We start from the raw sequence: 22,450 nt of genomic DNA on the forward strand, positions 1-22,450 counted from the left end.
AAAGCATACATGAAGAATTTTTTTGAGGAGTTTTATTAGAAATTAGAGCAAAAAAAGAAGGGTAGTTTTCAGAACGAGTAAGATTAAAAGCAGGTATTCTAACAGTGTTATTTCTTTAATCTTTATTGTATTTTTTCCAAAAAGCAGAGATTTCTAAACTATATTTTATTGATTATACTATTACAGTTGTCCCAGTTTTTCCCACTTTTCCCCCCTCCACTTAACACTCCTTGTTCCTTTAGTCAATTCCCACACCATTGTGATGTCCATGAGTCATATATATAAGTTCTTTGGCTACTCCATTTCCTATCTGTACCTTACATCCTCCTGGCTGTTCTTTAACTATCTATTTGTACCTCTTATTGCCCTCATCTTTTCACCCTTTCCCCCACATTTCCTGCCATCCAACAACCATCAAAAAAATTTCCCAATATTCATGATTCTGTCTCTGTTCTTCTTGTTTGCCTAGTTTGTTTTTTACATTCAATTGTTGATAGGTGTATATTTATTACTATTTTATTGTTCATAGTTTTGATCTTCTTCTTTTTCTTAAATAAGTCTCTTTAACATTTCATATAATAATGGCTTGGTGATGATCAATTTCTTGAGTTTTTCTCTTGTCTGGGGAACTCTTTATCTGCCCTTTGATTCTAAGCAATAGTTCTGCTGGGTAGTGCAGTCTTGGTTGTTGGTCTCTGCTTTCCATCACTTTGAATATTTCTTGCCATTCCCTTCTAGCCTGCAAAGTTTCCTTTGAACAATCAGCTGATAGTCTTATGGGACTTTCCCTGTAGGTAAATAACTTCTTTTCTTTCGCTTTTTTTAAGACTCTCTCTTTATCTTTAACATGTGGCATTTTAATTATGATGTTGTGTCTTGGAGTGGGCCTCTTTGCATCCATCTCATTTGGCACTCTCTGTTCTTTCTGGACTTGCGTATCTATTACCTTCAACAAATTAGGGAAGTATTCTTTCATTATTTTTCCAAATAGATTTCCAATTTCTTGCTCTTCTCTTTATCAAAAACCCTGCTGGTTTTTGTAGCCAGAAGTTATGGGGACTTTCCAATTTCTTGCTCTTCTCTTTATCTGGCACCCCTATGATGCAAATGTTGAAATGCCTAAAGTTGTCCCAGAGACTGCTTACACTATCCTTTTTTTTTTTTGGATTCTTTTTTCTTCTCGTTATTCTGATGGGTTGTTTTTTGCTCCCTTATGTTCCAAATCATTGATGTAATGCTCACCTTCATCCACTTTATTGTTATTTCCCTGTAAATTGTTCTTTATTTCAATTAGTGAATCCTTTGTTTCTGACTGGATCTATATTTTAGTGTTGAGGTCCTCACTAAATTCCTTGAGCATCCTTATAACCAGTGTTTTGAACTCTTCATCTGAAAGATTGCTTATCTCAATTTTGCTTATTCTTTTTTTGAAGTTTTGACTTGTTTTTTCATTTGGATCATATTTCTTTGTCTCCCCATTTTTGCAGCCTCCCTGTATTTGTTTCTATGTCTTAGGAAGAGGCTGCTATGACTCCCTGTCTTGGTAGCATGGCCTAATGTAGTAGATGTCCTGTAAGGTTCAGTGGCATAGCCTCCCCTACCATCCTAGCTGGGTACTTGCAGTATACCCTTCATGTGGGCTGAGTACACTCTGCTCTTGCAGTTGAGCCTTGATTGCTGTGACAAGTCAGTGGAAGGATTTACCCAGTCTAGTCAGCTGCAGGGATAAGCTGTGACCACTGATTACTAACCTCCACCCTCCATGGACGATCAGCTATGCAGCATTCGGGATGCAGTGCTCTGAAGTGGTATGTAGCTATCCACTAAGTGCTCAGGCTCTGGGATTTCCCAGGTGGTACAGGCCAAGGTCATTCCCCACCTGTGTTCTGCCTGGGACCACCCTACATGAGTTGTAAAGCAATCTAGATGGCTGCTACTTGTGCTGGGCTTGAAGATTCCCAGGTGAAGCCAAGCTGTGAATCTAGGGCGACTGCTGCTATTGCTGTGCCTGGGGCCATTCAGCAAGATGTATGGGGACTAGAGGCTCACTGAGGGCAGCTGTTGCATGTTCGAGGGGATTTACAAAGTTGTAAAGCATAAGCCAAGATCAACCATTCATATGGGAAAGTTTCTGTTAACAGCTTGGGCGGGCCCATAAATTGGATGAGACAGAATCTCAAGAGTGCATGAGAATGTCTTTGCTCCTGGGTGGTGCACACAGTGTTAGCCAGGTTGATGGTGTCTCAGATATGATACCCATCTTGTCTGCTGGCTCTGTGGTTCTGTGGTGGGTAAAATGGCCTCTACCACTTTTCTGTCTGGGAAAAACTGTTCCCCAGCTCCCACTTTGATGCCAGACACTTCAGTCCCTCCCTGTGTCAATGGTTCCTTCCAAGCTACTACCCCGGTACTGGAGCTCAGATGAAGTGAACCTGAATAAGTCCATATGTGGGTTCTTTAAGGGGAACTGTTTGGGATTCCAGAATTTCCTTCCACTAATTCAATCCCTGCTGGTTTTTGTAGCCAGAAGTTATGGGGACTTATGTTCTTGGCACTGGAACCATAGGCTGGGGGCCTAGTGTAAGGCTAGGATTCCTTCCCCTGAAGATATCCCTCCCACATTTTCATCCACTACACATGGGTGTGGGACCACCCTGTTCTGTGTCTCTGCTCCTCCTACCAGACTGGATAGATGTGGTTACTTTACTTCTGTACTTATCATACTTTCATTTAACTAGATTTCTGATGGCTCTGAGTGATGGTTGTTTTATAATTTAATTGTAATTTTGAAGTGATTGTGGGAGGAGGTAAGCTGTGTTTGCTTATGCTGCCATCTTAAAAGCAGGTAGTTTTAAGACAGAAAAATATAAGAGCAGGTTTGGATACTGATACAATACATGAGTACATGGTAGAGAGAAAAAAAATTATTATGTAGGAAGGGGTAGAATCACTATTTTTAGTGCTTGTGTGGGGAGAGAAAGGATGAGATATTCATCTAAGCAGAGGAATTGGCTTTCTACCATGGTATGACAGGTGGGAAAGCAGAGTGTATAGTTACATTTATTGGTCAGTAGATATCTGTGGTGGTGGGAGACTGTGGAGACCTGCAGTTACTGGAAATGACAAGGTCTCATTCATGAGCCTAGAAGTTAAGGGCTAAGGAAGGGTGAAGCGCAGGATCATTGGAGAAGTTTAAGAAACTGAATTTGCTGACTATGAAATAAAGTGCTCTCGTTTTTATATGCATTACTGATGCTCTCTTTGCTTGGCTTTTTGTATTCTTCCATAGGTGAAATATTTGCTGCCTATAATTAAGGGCAAGAAAAAGAAATGATCGTTAGCCCTGGCTGATGTAGCTCAGTGGATTAAGCGCGGGCCTGCGAACCAGAGGATCGAGGTTCAATACCCAGTCAGGGCACATGCCTGGGTTGCAGGCAGGTTCCCTGCAGGACAACTCCCAGCAGGAGACGCACGAAAGGCAACCATACATTGATGTTTCTCTCCCTCTCTCCTTCCCCTCCAAAGATGAATAAATAAATAAAATCTTAAAAAAAGAAATGATTATTAAACAAAACTGGTCACCACTCTTGCTACTCCTATTCTACAATATATCTAAATCCAGAACACTCCAAAAAGGACCAAAACACCCCATTTCTAACACCATTCACAGAAACATGTCTAAGATAGGGAAATATTGTAGATTTATGGTGCCTTGCTTAAATGAGGCTTCACTGATAGCAAATTTTTGGCTTTTCCTGTATTTGGCACTTTCAGAGATTTTTACACCCTGATACAATGTATGTAGTAAAATTCCAAATGGCTGAACTGTTCACCTCACTTTTTATACAGTGAAAGGGAAGATGGGAGAGGAAAATTGGCATGACTCCTTGAGAACAGTCATTTCCAGGCAGATCAGTTTTAAGAAAAAGTATATATGAAAGCTGAGAATAAGGAAGTTAATTTCCTCAAAACATTTCATGTACACATTTCTCATGAAAAGCCTAGGTATGCCTCAGTTTGCAGACCACTGGTATTGATCGATAAAATTTTAAAACAACCTGTTCTATCAACATTCTCTCTGGAAAAAAACCTGCCACAATTCAACTTATTCGAGATGAATATTTAAGTCAATTAAAGCAGAGAGCAATGAAAACAAAAGAAAACAATCTGGAGCTCTTCAGAAGGTAAGGGGGACTCTTTTCTAAATGAAGAACTGTGTTATCCTTCAGAGAACACTTCCATTTGGTGTTCATTCTTGAACATTTATGGATGTTCTGTGTGGCACTGGACTGGCCAGAACAGTAGATCCAGGAACGGCAATAAACCCATCCTCCACAGAAAACCTACCTCAACTACAGTAATTAACAACACAGAGTAGGTCTTGCAAGGAAAGCCCATATGCAGGCTTTTAAGTCCCTCCAATTACAGTTCAAGCATACACCAGCAAGGGCATTAGTACAAACGGAAGCACCTGGATGTCCCATCAGGCTGATGGAGCCTGCAATAGAGACTGAAGCAAGACTTTGGAATCTGAGTCATACAAATAATCGCCATCAAGGAGGCTTATCCATGGGCCACTGGGCCTCCAGTCAGCAAAACCAACAACCTGTAACTTGACTGAGAACTTACTTTGGCAGTTATTACCAAGATGTATTGATCTTTATAAGGAAGCCATGACAACTCTCCCTGATAAAAAGAGAATATCTAGTGGAAACTATTTGCTTCAGTTAAAACAGAAATTTCTGGACATCACAGAACATTTCTGTTCTAAGTCAGACCCACTCCCCCACGGGTGGTGCTCTAGTAACGGAACTAATTCGTGCACACTCTGCTTGAAGGTAACTGATGGGGAACAGCTAGTAGCAACAGCCACCACGAATTCAGCAATACTTTGACATTTTATTACTTTTATTACGGGCATCTACATAAAAAAAAAATCTGAGAGTTATTAATACATATGTTTGCAAGACATTTTATTGATTCTAAATAATGTTAGTGGTTGATGTGCATATAAACTTCTTCCTGTGTTTCAGAACCTCCAATGGTCTTGTGGACTGGAGACCAAAAGCCACTATTCTAATTCAATTCCTTCCCCAGTTCTGGATTATCTCCCTTCAAGGGAGTCCATTCTCCACAGTCAGTCTTGAAGTCTGTCATCTATCCTCATGATTCTAAAACTGGGGTTCCTGGGAGAATTAAAAGGAAGCCATCTCCACGTGTTCTGAAACGCAGGAGCAAGTACACAGTCTCCTTATAAACACTGTCTGAGGTTTTTATTTGAAAGAGACAGTATGAAATTTACAAACACATAGTTTATAAAATGTCTCAGGACCTGTGTATTAAAAGGTGTTTTGTCAGGAGTGTCCAAGAAAAGTATAAAGATTACTGTGAAAATAACAGCACTTTAAAAAATCAGAACATACATTTATTTGTATGGCATGATGAATAAAAGTGGGTATTTCTTCAGTGAAAGCTATAGTCTTGTAAAAATGTTTTCCCTCATAGAAAATAGAAAAGTTTTATAGTGTACTGGAGGGAAAAATGATTACCAGTGTTTTCTTGTCTTAAATCAAAGCACCACCAGAGAGCTATAAAAGTTTCTTTTGTGTTTATCCAAGCATTGGTAAGAATGTTCATGATTGGAAAAATTCATTTCCAAATACTTTTACATATTTGTTTTGCCATATGTTTAAAAGTAGTCTCCTAACTATCTCCTTGGACACTCCAGTGCACTTATAACAGTGCTTATTTCCAAAAGAAAAAATCTTGGAGAAGTATAAGAAAAATAACAGTAAAAAACTACACACGTGTGTTTTTTAGATGTAGCCAATGTCAACTGAAGGTCTTGGTTTATTCTTCCTTTCTTAAAGTCTTCAGAATAATTTGAATCATAAAAATTGAAAAGAACATCTAATCATGTGTGTTAGTGTTAAGACATATGACAGTCCGTAAAGTATCTAAGCTTAATGAACAAATTGTGCTCACCCAGGAAAACCTGCCATGCAGTGCAGAGCGGAGATTCTCATTTCCCTCCAGCTGCTGATCTTGAGACGTCTCTTCCTCCTCTCCTGCTCTGTACCCACTCCTGCCTTCCACTAGCTAACCTTTCATACCTATCCTTCCAGTACTTCTTCAGCACAGAATCTATGGCAAGAGATGGATGAGGGCAAAGCCCAAAGAGGAGCCACTCTAGTAGCTCCTCTTGGACTCCTGTCCTTTCTACCACTGGGCTTGTGTTATCTGCGGGGTCCCCAGGACTAGTCTAAGATACTCATCCACAGTCTCCATTTGATCCTACTGCATAATTTTCACTTTAACTCCATGGGTGAAATGCTCACTATGGTTTTCCTTTTTGGAAAAGGAAATGGTTGAGGAAAAATTCTGAATTTTTCCTTTGACATATAAATGATCTTCCTGCTGCAGGACAGGGAGAAAGAGAAACCACGAAAACAGAGAGGATGTCTGTCTCAGATTGGTACCTGTTGGTGAACCTGGCTGACCAGCCACTTGCCCTACAGTCGATTTTTCTGTTGGTTGCCAGAGACAGAGCAGGGAGAATACTCACCAGAAGGGAACTGGGGAGGGTAGAGTTCTTCATTTCTGAAGCAGCTTATTGCTGGCAATCTCCAGGAGTCAGTTCTGAAACCTGAGCTGATTGATCTGATCTACTGTGGCCAGAAGCTAAAGGACAACCAGACTCTTGATGTCTATGGCATTCACAATCTATGGGTCCACAATCCATGTTCTATGCGAATGCTCCATCAGAAACTGTGATAGGGGGCAGCCAAGAGGGTGGCCCCAAATAGAGATTTGTAATGGGGTTCAGAACTCAAGATGTCCAGGAAGTGTTAGAAATATATATATATAGGATGTTCTCACCCCCCACCAGTCTGAGGTAGGGGATGGGACACATGGAGCAGGGCCATTGAGAGTTGTTTTGCATAGCAACAGCTTTGCAACTAACCTCTGGCATGGTCATTTAACATATCTATAACCTTTAACTGGTTTCATGGATATGTTAAATAGCTGTGGCCATACTTTGAGCCAGGGGAATGCAAATGACTTCCACTCAAGATGTAACTGGGAGGCAGCTCCCCCTGGTTATAGCACCTACAGGAGAGCTTGGAGATGATTGGCTCTGTGCCATGGGGCCACACCTGCCCGGACTTACTATGGCAGCCCAGTAGAGCTGTAAAGGTACAGGAATGCTGGCAGGTGTAACTGATTGTAGGAGGAGTTGGAAATGGGGCTGCAGAGGAAGATTAGCACTCGAGGATTTAAACCCAGGCATGGCAGCCATGTGAGAGAGAACCGTGTGGCTTTGGCAGAGTGGGGACCCCATGGCTTTGGGGTGCTCCCTTTTGCCATGTGGCTTAGAAAGAAGGAGAGACGTTGCCTGGAAGAAGAGGGGTGAAAGGACTCTGGCTGGTGGGCCATGAGAAGGTGCCACATGGCTTTGGATTAACTGGAGATCATGAAAGCAACACAGCTGATGGTGCTGGGAGCCCAAATCATGGACTTCTACTTCTTTTCCAGAGATAGAGTACCCCAGGCTAGGGCAGAGGGAGAAGGAAAGACTGTGCGTCTGTGGGTATTCTAAAAGACTGTAGTATTTTAGTGAAGACATTAATTCACTACTCTAAGTCTGTTTAGCTTTTAAAACTGTGTGAGTCTGTGGGTATTCTAAAGGACTTTAGTGTTTTAATGAAGACAGTCACTATTCTAAGTCTGTGCAGCTTTTAAATAAATAATTCCTTTCCTTTTCACAAATCTCCATCATGGAGAAACATCTTTCCTCTGGCGGCGGGCATAGTGAACCTAGTGGGGGGTGATAGTATATCATACGCCCCGCCCCTTGGGTCTGTTCTGTAAGAAAACCAGTACCTGTGGACAAAGTGGCTGCCCTGCAGGAGTTCTGGGGGCTGCACACTCCTTGCACAGTAGCTCCACAGAAAGGTGGTCTTTAAGATGCTCATCAATAAGGAGTCTCTGGATCAGATCATTGCAGCCACCCAGGCCCCAGCAGTGTCCCAATTACTCTCCATGTTCTCCAGTACAAGGACCTTTTCTCTGTCTTTGCTAATCCTAACATGCTTGGTACCCAACCCTAGTCAAAGATACTGTTCTGGTTTTGCACTCACTAGGTGACAGACAGCACGCAGCTACAGGGGTGGCAGGGGGGCTAACTTCTCTTCCCGGAGCACTCCTTCCAGCTCATACTGGGACATGCCAGGTGGCTTCATGTTTGAAGGGCTCTCTGATGATGAGGATGACTTTAACCCACGTGCCAGGCCCAGGCCTTCTCACAGCACACTCAGCTGCTGCCCAGCCTCCCTGGGGTACAATGGAGCTGCTGGACCCAGGTCCCTCACCCAGAGTGAGCTGGCCACTACTCTGGCCAGCTCTCCCAAGAGCAGCTCTCACATGCTTACACCTGGCACCCAAGACTATTCCTCAGGAAACTCACCAATGTCCTTGGGTGTCTAGTCAGGAATGCCCATCACCAATAATCTCTTCAGCTAAGCCCTACGGTATGCCCTGCAGGCCTCTGGGCTGCCCAGTATTCACAGCCCACCGCAGCCTCAGCTGCGGCGGCCGAGAGATGGGGGCACTCAGAACACTGAGCTGAGCCTTCAGGTCCTGCAGGCCCTGTAGGCCACTGGCACTGGGGCGGTTTTGGGGGAGGGGGAATATCCAAGTGACTCCGAATTCATCTTTGTGGGAGAAGCCCCATGAACTCCCTGCTCCTCCTGAACTCCCAACTGTCAAAGCACTTCTGAAGGTGCCCCATTTCTCCTCTCCCCAAGACACCTGATGGCTTTTTTAAAAAAATGTAAATGATCTTACTTCAATCCTTATAATGTCAGTAAATGCAAATAAGTAAGAGGCAGGAAAGAGTTTTATTTATATAAAAAAAAGTTGAGAGGAACATGACTTAGAATTTAAAACGTAGGTGAGTTAGAATAATTACTTCATATAAGATAAGGAATGAGTAAATTTACTTGGAGATTATTTCTTCCCTCCCTCCCTCTCTTCCTTCCTTCTTTGTGTTAATAAGTATTTATAGAGAGCTACTATAAACCAGGCACTGTGTTCTATTCTAAGTTTACAAAATGAAAAAGGAAAAGTTTCATGCTGTATTGGTCAAAATAAATTTTTCAGTAACATAACACAATAATGATTCATTTCTTACTTATGTCGAAGCCTGACTAAGTGTTTTGGAGGTGCTGATTCGGAGCTCCCGGTCTCTTTGGAGTCCACCCCTGGGTGCTTTGCATTTGCCGTGCTCATAGAGAGAGCAAGGAAGGAGAAGATAGCATAGGATGTTCTGTGCCCAGCCCGCAAGTTGTGTGCGTTATTTCTACTATTCCACTAACCAGAATCCAATTGTATAGCTCTACTGCAACTGCAAGAGAGGCTGAGAGAAGTAAATTCCCCAAATGACCTGGAAGAGAAAGTGAGAATGCCCGAGACTAGCTTGTGTCTGCCACGTATGCCTTCACATTGCAAAGAATAGCTCCTGTAACTACTATGGCTTTCTGTAACTATCTAGTAGATGAAAAAGAGAATTCAGCGAGTGACTAGAGGATGGGGTGTGATGAGGTGAGATGGAGAAAAATAGTGTGATAGTACAAAAATGAGTTGGATAGGTTTTTAATGTTTTTTGATGGTGGACTTGAAAATTTGAGTCAGACAATTCTTCACTGTCTTAACTCCTCTTTGGATTCCCAGAGGGTAGCTCCAGGGTTCTGTAATTGTTACGTTATCGTGCCATGGCCCGTTATGAATGCTTTCTATGTATTTAGCATAGCCTGTGGTCTTCACAACAATCCCATGTGATAAATATTATTATGCTATTATAATAATAAGGAAACAGACACAGACAAGTTAAGTAACTTGCCAGTCACACTCCCAGTCATTGTGAAAATGAAAACACTCACCTACATTTCCATANTCCTTGAATTTGATCTTATCTGAGAAGCACTTTATCTGCCCTTCCATTCTAAATGAAAGCTTTGCTGGGTAGAGCAGTCTTGGATGTAGGTCTTTGGATTTTGGGACTTGGAATACTTCCAACTCCTTCTTGCCTATAAGGTCTCTTTTGAGAAATCTGCTGACAATCTGATGGGAACTCCTTTGTAGGTAACTCTTCCCTTATCTCTTGCTACTTCTGGGATTCTCTCCTTCATTTTAATTTTGGCTAGTGTAATTCTGCTGTGCCTTGGTGTGTTCCTTCTTGGGTCCAACTTCTTTGGCACTCTCTGAGCTTCCTGGATTTCCTGGAAGTCATTTCCTTTGCCAGACTGGGGAAGTTCTCCTGTATTATTTGCTCAAATACGTTTTCCACTCGTGGCTGTTTCTTTTCCTCTTCTGGTACCCCTATAATCCAGATGTTGGAACGTTTAAAGATGTCCTGGAGGTTCCTAAGCTTCTCCTCATTTTTTTGAATTCTCGTTTCTTCATTCCTTTCTGGTTGGATGTTTTGTTCTTCCTTCTGGCCCATTCCATTGATTTGAGTCCCAGTTTCCTTTCCATCACTATTGGTTTCCTGTGCATTTCCCTTCATTTCAATTAGTTTAGCCTTCATATGTTCCTCTAATTTGTGGCTAAAATCAACCAGTTCTGTGAGCATCCTGATCACCAGTGTTTTGAATTGTGCATCTGAGAGGCTATTTCTTGGTTGCTTAGAGTTATTGGCTCTGGGGCTTCGAGTTCTTCTTGAGCCATATTTTGGACTGTTCGCGCCTGTTACATATGAGGAGCAGAGCCGTAGGTATTCACCAGGGCGGGGCAACTCAGTGGCTGGGTTGTGACCCTGTATGTGGGGGTGGGGCCAAAGGAAAGCAATGTGGGGGTGGGGGGCTGCCTCCTGCCACCACCACGGGCCATGAGGTCTGTCCCACTGCATGAGAATGTGCGACCACGGTCAGCCTGCTGCTGGGTTTGCGGCTGGGTTTGCTCCTGGGGGCTGCTCGGTCGGTCTCACTGCTCACTTCCCCGCTGGTTTATCTGCACATGAATATGTGACTGCAGCCAGTCCACCGCCCCAAGCCCTCACTGGGCTGCCTGGGTGTCTGGGGTTGGGGGATCTTTCCTGCCTGTCCCCGCTCTGCTGCTGGCTCCGCCCCTCTTACCGGTCTGGTTGAACGGTTCCTTGTTGTCAGACTTTCATATAGTTCAATTTTCTGTTCTTTGGCTGTGTCTTTGTTCTCCAAACCTTTGTTGTATTCAAACTTGATTGTGGGAGAAGGCACAGTGTTCCCACCTATGCCTCCATCTTGGCGGAAGTCCCGTAACTTTTTATTTTCAATCAATTTTCCTTGGAACCTTATCTGTGAGAATCCTTTGATGCCTAACTTTAATGTGCTTTTTTCCAGAGAGCACTACCATCTAGAATTGCTTTAAAATAAATTTTTGGTCTTTTTGAGGCGGGGGGGGGATTGTTGGGGGTTCTAAGAGAGTGTGAATTTTAGTCAACAAACCATCATGAGTTCAGGCTTGAGATTAGGGATTATTAGAACTTTCCTTTTTTGTCAATTGTCCTAGAATGTAGCAGGCATTTCTCTCTAAAATGATGGTTAATTGTACCCCTTAGTTCACGTAATAAGAACATTATACTTTAAGTGCCCACACTTTATGCCAAGGTCTCAGGTCTAAACCTCCACCTTGGTAAGGGCCCAGCTTTTCCTCTTTACCACACAGGTGGTCCCTTAAAACCTAGTGCTCACTTTCCACTTTCCCGGTGGTTTTGGCCTCTGAAGTTTCCTTAATTCCTCTGCTAGTGTTAATCAGTAGTCCTTCTGAAAAACATTTTATGCACTGTTGTTAGGTGTGTCCTACTTGGAGGAATTTATCTAACACCAAATGGCCCTCTATCCAGAAACAGAAGTCAAGATCCAGTGTCTAATCAGGGACTGACTGCAGAGTCTTCGAAAGCTCTATATTGTAGGCCTGTTGATGTGAGCTGATGGACTTTATAATATATCTCAGACAATTATAAGTGGATGGTCCATGAAAAGACCCCTGCACAGAAACTCTAACTGGGAAATACTAAAGTGCAAGCACAGACAAAGGAAAACCACAAGGCCGACTTTTCCCCTGCTCTTCTCTGACAACCAAGTTAAGCAAATGATAATCTAATCAGACGTGAGAGGAGGAGGTGGTCTGATAGAGTTAGTCAGACAATCAGGAAGGCCATCTGAGGCATGAATTTAAACCAGGATGTTTAGCAATAGGTTCCAGGCTAAGAGAGAATTATTCTTTAAGATGTTAAATAATTATAGCAGGACATATATAATTTTATAGAGAAGAAATTTGTATACTTAATTTTGGGGGAGACCACTGCTGTAATCAACTGCCTTACCTTTATGTAGACAATAAAGAGTTACTGAAGGTTTGAGGCAAAGAGTAACAAGATTACATTGTTATTTAGAAAGATTAATCTAATTGTAAAAGAGCAAGACTGGAGGCAGGAGACTGATCTCTAGCAACCTAACTTAATGTTCAGGAGAGCTTCCTCTTTCTGTGTCCTCACATGTTGTCTAATGGCAATTTCTATCAAACCTGAAAAGTCAGATTGACCGTTAAATTGGAATTATCATTAGTTATAAGATGTCAATGAGGTGGCTTTCTCAACTATGCTTTTTAAATCACAATCCAAAATTATTTCTTAATAAAATTAATTATGTGCCATATTATTATTAAATTCATAATCATAAACAAAAACAATTGATCATATATTTTAAAGTTCAAAGATAATCTAAAACATTATTATCAGCAAGCCTGACACACAGCACATTCTAACTAGCTGAACATTAATTTCACTTTAAGATCTTCACTGTTGTAGCCATTGTACTGTGGTCCAGACTAAGAGAATGAAATTTTAAGCAGAAAATTCAGTAATTTGTTTTTGGTTTCTGTATGGTATGTTTTACATTCATTCACAAAATTGCCTATTCCTACTCCTACTCTTTTCTTTTGAGGAGATTCAAGTCAGTAGATTAAGGACAAGTGTCCCACATTTGTCCTCACAGCAGTGCAGTGTTGGACCTTCTTCCACGCCACGATGCTCCTTCCTTGGGGTAGCCTGCTGGAGATGGGAGGTTGCACTGCTTTTGCTCACCACCACTGTGTTCAAAGACTGACTGTGTTGCTAAGGATCTCTGTCATTTCTCTAGAAGAATGGCTCTATTTGACAAAAGACTTAGAGTTGGAGAGAGAAGATAAAATGATACTACTAAAAGGAAATGTGTCTAGAATTGATTTTTTTAAAGCATACAAGATAAAGGAGCCAGTAAAAGAGGTGTTGGCTGGACTGAACATGTTTAATGTGATAACAGTGAGGGTGGTCACAGTCTTGGTTAGTCATTAAGTATTTGGGAAGGCTAACAATGAGCAAAAGCAGACACAGCCAACTAAAGAAATCAAGAGGATAATTTACTACGTGCGAGTGTACACACACACACACACACACACACACACACACACAAATGTCAGTGGTTCTCAGTCAGTTAAAATATACCCAAATATTCAGATCCAGGGCATCAAGATTGTGTTAGTTCTGTCAAAGAATGACTCTGTAAAGTAAAACACTGGACTACCCAGAAAACTAGTGATAAAAGTGAAAAGAAATTTCCAAGGGTCTAATAGTGGCCCTCTACTTTGGAAATCAAACTAAGTGATTGTTGCATCTTAACGTAGAAGCTAAGTATATTAATGCAAATATATCATTTTCCTCCCATATCACCCACTAAGATTTAGGCCCATAGTATGTTCTGTGGGTGTTTTTTCTTTATGAGGACACAGAAATGAAGGCCTTAAACATTATTTTTTTATAACATGTGGCAGAAATCATACCTCACTTGTTTTTATCTCCAGAGATTGGCACAGTGCCTGAAATACAGAAGTAAGTGTTTGATAATTTGCCTTTAATGAATTATAACTTTCTCCATTATAGTATTTCTCTCAGCCAAAGTAATCATTCAAAAGACGTACTAACTAGTTCTTTATAAAAACTAAGTGTCTTTCTAAAGGCAAGACCTCTGCGGTCTCCCTGCAGACCTGGGGGGAAGAAGCTCCTAGATGAGCCCTGGCAGTTTGCATGTGTAGAAGAAGGAGGTCCAATGGGCTTTTCACTCAGAACAATAATGAGCTCCTGAAAAAAGGTAACTCCATAACAATTTTTAGAAAGAGGGAAATAATAGATGTCAACATTCATCCACGGCAGACGATACAAAAAAGATTTTACTATCTTTTCTCTTGGCACTTGTTCCGACTTTTTCCTACAAGAAGATATGAGATTTGGAGTCAACTCCATATGCCTGAGTTCTAGAGCAGCCAGTTTTAACCAGGGACCTTGGGTGAATTACTTATTCTTTCTGTGCTTCAATTCTCTTATGTGTAATTTACGGATTGTATGTGAAAATTAGTGTGAAAAGTCTTGCCATGAAGGTAAGGCATTGTACCTCAGTGCCTTTGAATTCTAGTTATTATGATTAAAAAACCAAGGTGCTATTTGGTGTTTAATAACTTGATTAACATAATTTATACATGTGATTATGTGTCATAATTGTTTTTATTGAGAAATAAATAACATTAATTACAAAGTAAATAAAATAGAGATTGTAATAGTACTAATTTTCTGGAGTCATTGGGAGGATCAAATTAGAAAATATACTTGAAATATTTAGAATATTATCTGACATGCAGTAAACAATTAATAAATGTTAGCTACTACTATTCCTGAAACAATGGTTTAGAAAAACTCACCAATGAGCATGTTACCCATTAGAGTCAAATGCCAAAGAAAAATTCTCAGCAAATTAGCACTTTATCATTTATGCAAATCATTTTTTTCAAGAACGCTGAGAATATAACTTCAGAGCACTGTCTCAAATGAACTTTTCTGGGGAGAACTGACTGTCCCAGCACGCCCTAGACACATTTGCAAAAGAGCACCTACAGTCTTTGCTTTCCTTTACTCTTCACGTCCCTCATCTCCTCTGTAAACTATAAACCCCTGGGAGGCAGGGGTAGGCTCTGCTTTATCTCTGAATTCCCAGAGCCTTTCACAATACCTGGCACGTTGTACATGCTCACTAGGTGTTTATTAAATCGATGATTGACCATCACATTTCTGTCTCACTTTCGAATGGTCTGCTCAGCATGGTACCCACAGAACCTGTCCTATACCAACTGGATGTCTCTGCCTCATGGCGAATCTCCTGGTGCCTCCTCCTTCTGCGTTTTGGACTCGATGGCCCGCAACAGACACCTATGGCGCGTGTTTGCAAAACATCACTGTATCCACACCACCTCCAGACTCTGTTTGGTTCTCTCCGTTGCACTGCGAGTTTCCTCTTGCATCGTCCCTTCAGTATTTCCAGTCCTCTCTCCCCGCTCCAGAGTCCAGTGCAAACTGCCAGAGCACTCGTTCTAAAATGCAAATCGAATCACAACCCTTCTTTGTATAAAATCCAGTGTCATTCAAAAAAAGTTTATTTAAGTTTAATTCTTCAGTATGGCATAGTAGGCGCTGGTTTTTCCCTTTAGTCCACCTCCAGCCTCCTCTTTCCCCTTATTCCAGCTCACCCAGACATCCTGAGTGAGGTGCAGCCTCTGACCAGGCACCCCGCTCTCAGGCATCTGGGACTTTTAATATGCCGCTCTCACTCTGTCCGGCATTCTTCCCTTCTCTTTACCTAGTCAGCTCTAAGGTTTTGTACCATCTCCTTTCAGAAGCACTTTCTGGTCTTTCCATTTAGATTCCATTTTCCATCCTGTGCTCTTCTTAACACATTTCCAGTTTTATCACTGTCTTTTTTATTCTCCGACACCCACTGTGAGATCACGAGTTCTTGAGGGCAGAGGGGAAAGAGCACTAAATGGGGAATCAGGAGAAGTAGCTCCCGTTCTCGGCCCTGCAGCCAACTGCAAGTCCCGCCAGAGACAAATCAGGAGCAGTGCTGGACCTCAGCTTTTATTTCCACTATTACAATTACAGTGCTCACCTAGATTATCTTTATATGGACTCTCAATTATTCTATAGGAACAGCTTTAAATATATTTGCAATATCTTTTATTCTATGGCATTGCTGCAGAAACTGATTTCTGTACAACAAAGTTGTCCTAGCAATCCTCACTCATTGCTAGTCACAACTGACAAGGAGACCAATACCCAGTAACTCAGAGCAAAACAACTGCATCAGAAATATTCTCCTACCTTCTGCCATATAAGTTTCATTAACTAAAATAAATACTATGAAGGCGCAAAACAAAACAACCAAGAGTCTTGTATGATAATGTATGAGTACGGGGTACAAGGAGACAAACACATGAGATGAATAGATACAGGTAGGAAATTTATTAGGATGTGCCTGTGTTATAGTTTGAGAATTAGAAACAACACTTTTGAAGACACACCACCTGGGTTCAAATTGTAACTCCTTTAATTATTAGCTATACAAATGTGGGAAATTCTGCACCTCATTTCCTTTACTATTAAGGTAATAATTATACATAACCTATGGTAGTGTTGTAAGTATTGAATAAGTTAATTCATATTTAGTGTTTATAAAATGTCTGGTGGCAGTAAATTGGGTATGCTATGAGTATTAGTAACAGGAAATAAAAGACAATAATGTAATCAAAATATAAAATGTGGCCACTCTATTTCAAAATAAAAGTCAAACATGATGTTCTGAAAAATTAATCTATTTGATCAGACATCATTACATAGTAACTGATTGAACTATTGACTAGAGTCATCATCAGTGGTGGTATTCAGTATGGTATGCCATTAATTATATACATGTCATAAGCTATACTGGAGAAGGATACAGGGTTTTATTAGTGGGGGAAAAAACCCTGAAGCATTACGGAAGAAGAATTTGCAATAAGCCATTTGAATTTAGTTGGATAGTAATCACTTTATATATGAGCAAAATTAAATGCACTTAAATTAATAAGAAATACCTACAATCAGCTGAAATGATATTAAATTGGCCATAACAAAAAATTGTTAAAATAAAAACAAAATGAAATCAAAAATTTTATTACTGTGTACCTAGACTTAATGCAGAAGAGCTTATATACTATTATGAAAAAAATCTTGGAATACAACACCCTGAGTTTAAGACAGATAGAAACCTAAGTCAGTTTTGTATTGAAAATACATATAACCACTTGGCTTAAGAATCCTACTTGAGATATTTGACAGCAACTTCCTGGATCACAGGACGAGCAACTCTGTGCTGAGAGTTGATCCCAACAGACTAGAGCTGAACATAATTTGGGCCGTGTACACACACCTTGGCCAGAACATGGACAGTGAACCATTAGCCAGTTTTCCCTGCAAATATTTTTCATCTGATTTGGACATCAGATAAAGCAGCCCAACATGTTCCAATTAAAAGCAGTCATAGGGTATCTCTGGAGGAGTGATTGTTTGGCAAATACAAGTATTGAACACATATGTTAGAAAAGCAATAGCCATTTTCTTGGAGCTAAAGATAGGACTTTTAATCCAAATTGTGCATTTGTTTGGACTGTGTATTTATTTACTTATTTTAATGAATCAGTAAAGACATGAATTATATTTTATGTATCCAATAAATGTTATCCTTCAAAACAAAGCCAAACACTCAGAAAGATTTTGGAAGGGATTTATGGACCACTGGTGTGGGGGTCATTCAAGACTCAAACCAAACAACATACAATGAAAGTTCAAGCTCAATTTGGAGAACATTGTCCAATTTGGTTTTATTCAGGATGAATTTTTAAAACTTTTTATTGTGACAAAGTATGTAGAACACAAAATTGATCATGTTAGCCATGTTTAATTGTACAGTTCAGTGTCGCAGTGCGTTCACATCATTGTGCAATCTCACCACCACCCCTCTCCACAACTTTGCCATCATCCCAGTGGCTGAGTAGTTTTCGAATATATGTAGGTTTGGCTTTTTTCAGACTCATTCCCGAAAAATGGCTTTTTGAAGGAAATTTTGGTTAGTTCACTGCTCCTTAAAAGAATGTGTATCTGAGTTCACCACATGAGTTCAATTTATTCAAATACATGCTTTGCTATTTATGTTTTTTAATTCTCTGCTCGGGAGCACTAGAAAATAGCCCTACGAAGAATAAGAGGTAAACCAGTCCTGATGAGCAGAAGCTACCTTAGATTATGTTTTCATCTGGCGTAAAACAGCGCAAGAATCAAAAACAGTGATAGCACTTAATGTACATGTATGATCAATATTCCACTTTATCAAATTATTTATCAAATAATTTTTAATCTACTATCAGAGAAGTCTTATAAAGAGTTTACCCTAGACATTTATTTTCATCTGACTTCAAAAGAAATTAAGACATTTTCTTGGGTGTCTAAAAGTGTTATGTGACCTAGACACTGTGCCTTACAGTACCTAATAGAATTATTTGGCCTGCAGTCAGTCCGTAAAATTCTAGGTGATGTTTGCTAGGCTTCTGGGAAACCTAGTAAAAGGTTTGGGGACAAAGAGAACTTTTGGATGACACCTGCCCAGATATTGTGAACCAGAAGAGAAATCTGGGAGCAGCTGGAGCCCGAAAATGGAGCTAACCTAGAGGAAGCAGAGCTGGGGGATGGATGGGATCTTAGCCCTGAACCTAATAGCCTCTCAAGCAGAACTACACAATGACCTGTACAATTCCTTTTTCCCATGAGCCTGCATAATTTAGGGGTTTTGTTTAAGAGGATGTTCACTGAAATCAGACTGCTCAATTAAAAATGTAAAAAAAGAAATGAATGTTTTGCTTATACTGTTACTCTAGAACCATGTGGATTCAGGTAGACACCCGGTATTATGGAAGAGTCTTTATAATTCTGTGTAGCCTTTATAATTGCACTGGTGTCCTTGAATGAGTTTTTTTTTATTTCTCCAATCCATACTGTGATGGGTCACAAGTAAAAAGTGTACTCCTGTCACTTTCTTACTTAAAATCCTTCAGTGACTCCTCACCACCTTGGGGCCTGCCCTCCCTAGCATTTTAGTCTGGTGGGTCAGGCCCTTTCAGACAGCTTTCTCCATCCCTCACTCCCAGCCCATCTGGTGGTTTACATATTAAATGTCCTCTTTGCTCTGACTTCAGTGACTTTATTCAAACTTTCTCTCTGCCTGGAATGCTTTTCTTCTTCATCATAACTTCTTGAAGTTTGGCTACTTGTGTTCAATAAAGGGTTATCAACTTGAATCATGCCCAAACTCAAAAAAGGGAAAATCTAAAGGGATCTCTGGGTTACTCTAAATGACAACTAATGCACTAAGATATGAACGTGCTTGTCCCCATGATTGTTTGTAAATATAAAATCAAAGCTTAAGACACACCCAAGAAACAGTGGTAAACTATAGTATTAACACCTGATGGAGTTCTCAAGGAGAAAGGGCTGCATGGAGTCTTTACCAGTGTCTTTAGTTTCTCTCTGTTAAGCCATGTAAAACCTACTGTGGGTTGGCCTCTGCCCTGTCTCAGACTCATGTCGATGGTCATCTCTAAGACGCTGGCCCTGATGAAGACTAATTTAGTGCACAGGTGTCTTTCTTAGGGAAGACTTCCTTCCATCCTCCGCAGCTATCACTTTTGTCTCTGTAATCCTTTTATTTTTAAGTAACTGACACTGTTACAGATACCATACCAGATTGTATAAATAGCTAGGAAGTTTGATTGTGGGACAGGCCATATGATTCTTATATCCAAAAAATAAGTCAAAGACTCGAATTGAATTTCTTGAGTGTCTAGTAGTACAAACATGTCCTAATTATACAGAAAGCTCTCAGGTACCACTCTTTGTTCCTCTTCCTTGCCACTTCACATGTAAGTATCGCATTTAAGCAAGAACAGTTTTTCTCCTGCTGTTTCCCTTAGATTGTTTTCCTCTTAGTTGCATCCTTTATTTTCATTTTTTCACACTTCATGTTCCCAAAGAGAGCTTTCCCTTTCAACCTGCACTTTAAATATAATAAAGTTTTCTTTCTTACTTACTTTTTTAGATTAAAAATGTAAAATAAGCCCTGGCTGGTGTAGCTCAGTGGATTGAGCGTGGGCCTACGAACCACACGATCATGGTTCAATTCCCAGTCAGGGCACATGCCTGGGTTGCAGGCCAGTTCCAAGCAGGGGACTCACAAGAGGCAACCATACATTGATATTTCTCTCCTTTCCTTCCCCTCTAAAGATAAATAAATAAAATCTTTTTAAAAAATGTAAAATAAATTTCTTCCCATTTCCTTGTGGATTGTTTTGTGTACCTACCTTGTGGGTGCAGGTACCACACTTTGGTGACGGTGGCTGTAAGGGGGGACTCTGTGCTCCCTATCAGGCTAATGACTCCAAGCTACATACCCAGCAGGAAGTGGGCTGGGGTTCGGTGAATGACCTCTCTCCTTGGCCAGCTAGCTGCCTGTTGGGCTCCCCTAAGAAACGGTGCTAGAGAGAGACTTCGCCCTGGTGGAGGAAAGAGGAATTTACTCTTTTGTATTGGCTTCAGGTTTAGAGCATGGTGATTAGAAAATCATGTACTTACGTTACCTCAGTCTCTCTCCCTCTCACTATATTCTGGTATAAGCCTCGTACCGTACCTAGTTATTACAATATTATTGACTGCATTCTTAATGCTGTACTTCACATCCCTATGACTATTTGTAACAGCCTATTCGTGCTTCTTAATCCCTTCACCTGTTTCACCCAATCCCCCACCTTCCTCCCTCTGGCGACCACCAGTCCCCTCTGCGTGTATGAGTCTGTTTCAGTTTTGTTTGTTCATTTATTTTTGTTCTTTAGATTTTACATATAAGTGAAACCATATGGTATTTGTCTTTCTCTGACTTATTTCACTGAGCATAATACCATCTAGGTCTATCCATGTCGTTGCAAGTGAAAAGACTTTATCCTTTTTTTTTAGATAGAGATTTTTTAAAGATTTTATTTATTTATTCATCTTTAGAGGGGGAAGGGAAAGAAAGGAAAGAGGAAGAGAAATATCGATGTATGGTTGCCTCTCGGCGTCCCCTGCTGGGAACTGGCCTGCAACCTAGGCATGTGCCCTGACTGGGAATCGAACCGCAATCCGTTGGTTCATAGGCCTGCGCTCAATCCACTGAGCTGTACCAGCCAGGGCAGATTTTATCCTTTTTTATGGCCAAGAAATATTCCATTGTAGAAAAGTACCACATCTTCTTCATTCAATCGTCTACTGAAGGACACTTGAACTGCTTCCATATCTTGGCAATTGTGAGTAGTGTTGCAATGAACACAGGTGTACATACATTCTTTTAAATTAGTGTTTCGGGTTTCTCCAAATAAATTCCCAGAAGTGAAATCACTGAGTCATAGGCAGCTCTATTTTAATTTTTTTTGGACAACAAATAGCGTTTATTAGTAGGTGTCTCTCTACTTCCCCCTCTCTCTTTAAAAATCAATCAATAAATTTTGGATATTAACCCCTTATCAAATATATGATTAATGAATATGTTCTCCCATTCAGTAGGTTGTCTTTTCATTTTTTGATGGAGCAGAGACTCTCATGAGTTCAGAGCCCACAGTTTTTCTAGGGGACCGCAACTTGAGATGTATTTGACCCCACAGCCATCTGGGATGAGCCACTTTTCAGCCTCTATGTCTTCAAACTCATCCTCACTCAACTTAGTAAAGCTCACTTCTTCAAGATATGGATCTTCTGGAGGCCAGGAAACTTGAACTTAGCTCCACATAGGGCCTTTGTCACATGCTACTTGTTTTGCAGCTTGGTGGGATGGACGTAATGATTTGGCCAATGTTGATGGTGGTCGCTGTGCCCTGGGGCTTTCCAAAGGCACCCCACATAGCTATCTGGAGCCTAGACTGAGGACAGCATGAAGTCAGACATGAGCCTCCACCAGAAAGGGCCACATCCAAGGTGCCTTAAAGCACACCATGCTTGCAACAGACCATATGCACTACCAAGGAATGCTACTGTTTTGCAGTCATTGCACACCAGGTTCTGATAGGTAAAAGAGTATTTTAATTTTTTAAGGACCCCCCCCTACTGTTTTCTGCAATGACTTTCTGCATCAATTTGCATTCTCACCAACAGTGCATTAGAGTTCCCTTTTCTCCATATCCCCACCAGAACTTGTTATGTGTTGATTTATTGATGATAGCCATTCTGACAGGTGTGATGCGGGGTGATATTTTATTGTGGTGTTAATTTGTATTTCTCTGATGATTAGTGACATTGAGCATCTTTTCATATGTCTACTGGCCATCTGTATGTCCTCTTTGGGGAAGTGTCTATTCAGGTCCTTTGCTAATTTTTACATTGAATTGTTTGTTCTTTTGGTGTTGAATGTTAGGAGTTTCTTATAAATTTTGGATATTGCCCTGACCAGATAGCTCAGTTGATTAGTGCGTCATCTCAATACACAAAGTGGTGGGT

The 22,450-nt window shown here is 40.8% G+C and overlaps 1 non-coding gene and 1 pseudogene across 1 annotated transcript; one reads left to right on the forward strand and one right to left on the reverse strand.

The window, feature by feature from the left end:
• The first annotated feature begins 6,440 nt into the window (after positions 1 to 6,440).
• Positions 6,441 to 8,655, forward strand: LOC118987090 (ubiquitin-like protein 7; annotated as a pseudogene).
• Positions 8,656 to 21,918: 13,263 nt separating this feature from the next.
• On the reverse strand, positions 21,919 to 22,073 carry LOC118987106 (small nucleolar RNA SNORA70). The gene has a single exon (XR_005066513.1). It is a non-coding gene; the product is annotated as a small nucleolar RNA SNORA70 (small nucleolar RNA).
• Between the last annotated feature and the right edge of the window lie 377 nt (positions 22,074 to 22,450).

This window comes from Sturnira hondurensis, unplaced genomic scaffold (genome assembly GCF_014824575.4).
Source record: "Sturnira hondurensis isolate 20B ecotype Veracruz unplaced genomic scaffold, ASM1482457v3 Scaffold0004998, whole genome shotgun sequence".
Classification (NCBI taxonomy): Eukaryota; Metazoa; Chordata; class Mammalia; order Chiroptera; family Phyllostomidae; genus Sturnira; species Sturnira hondurensis.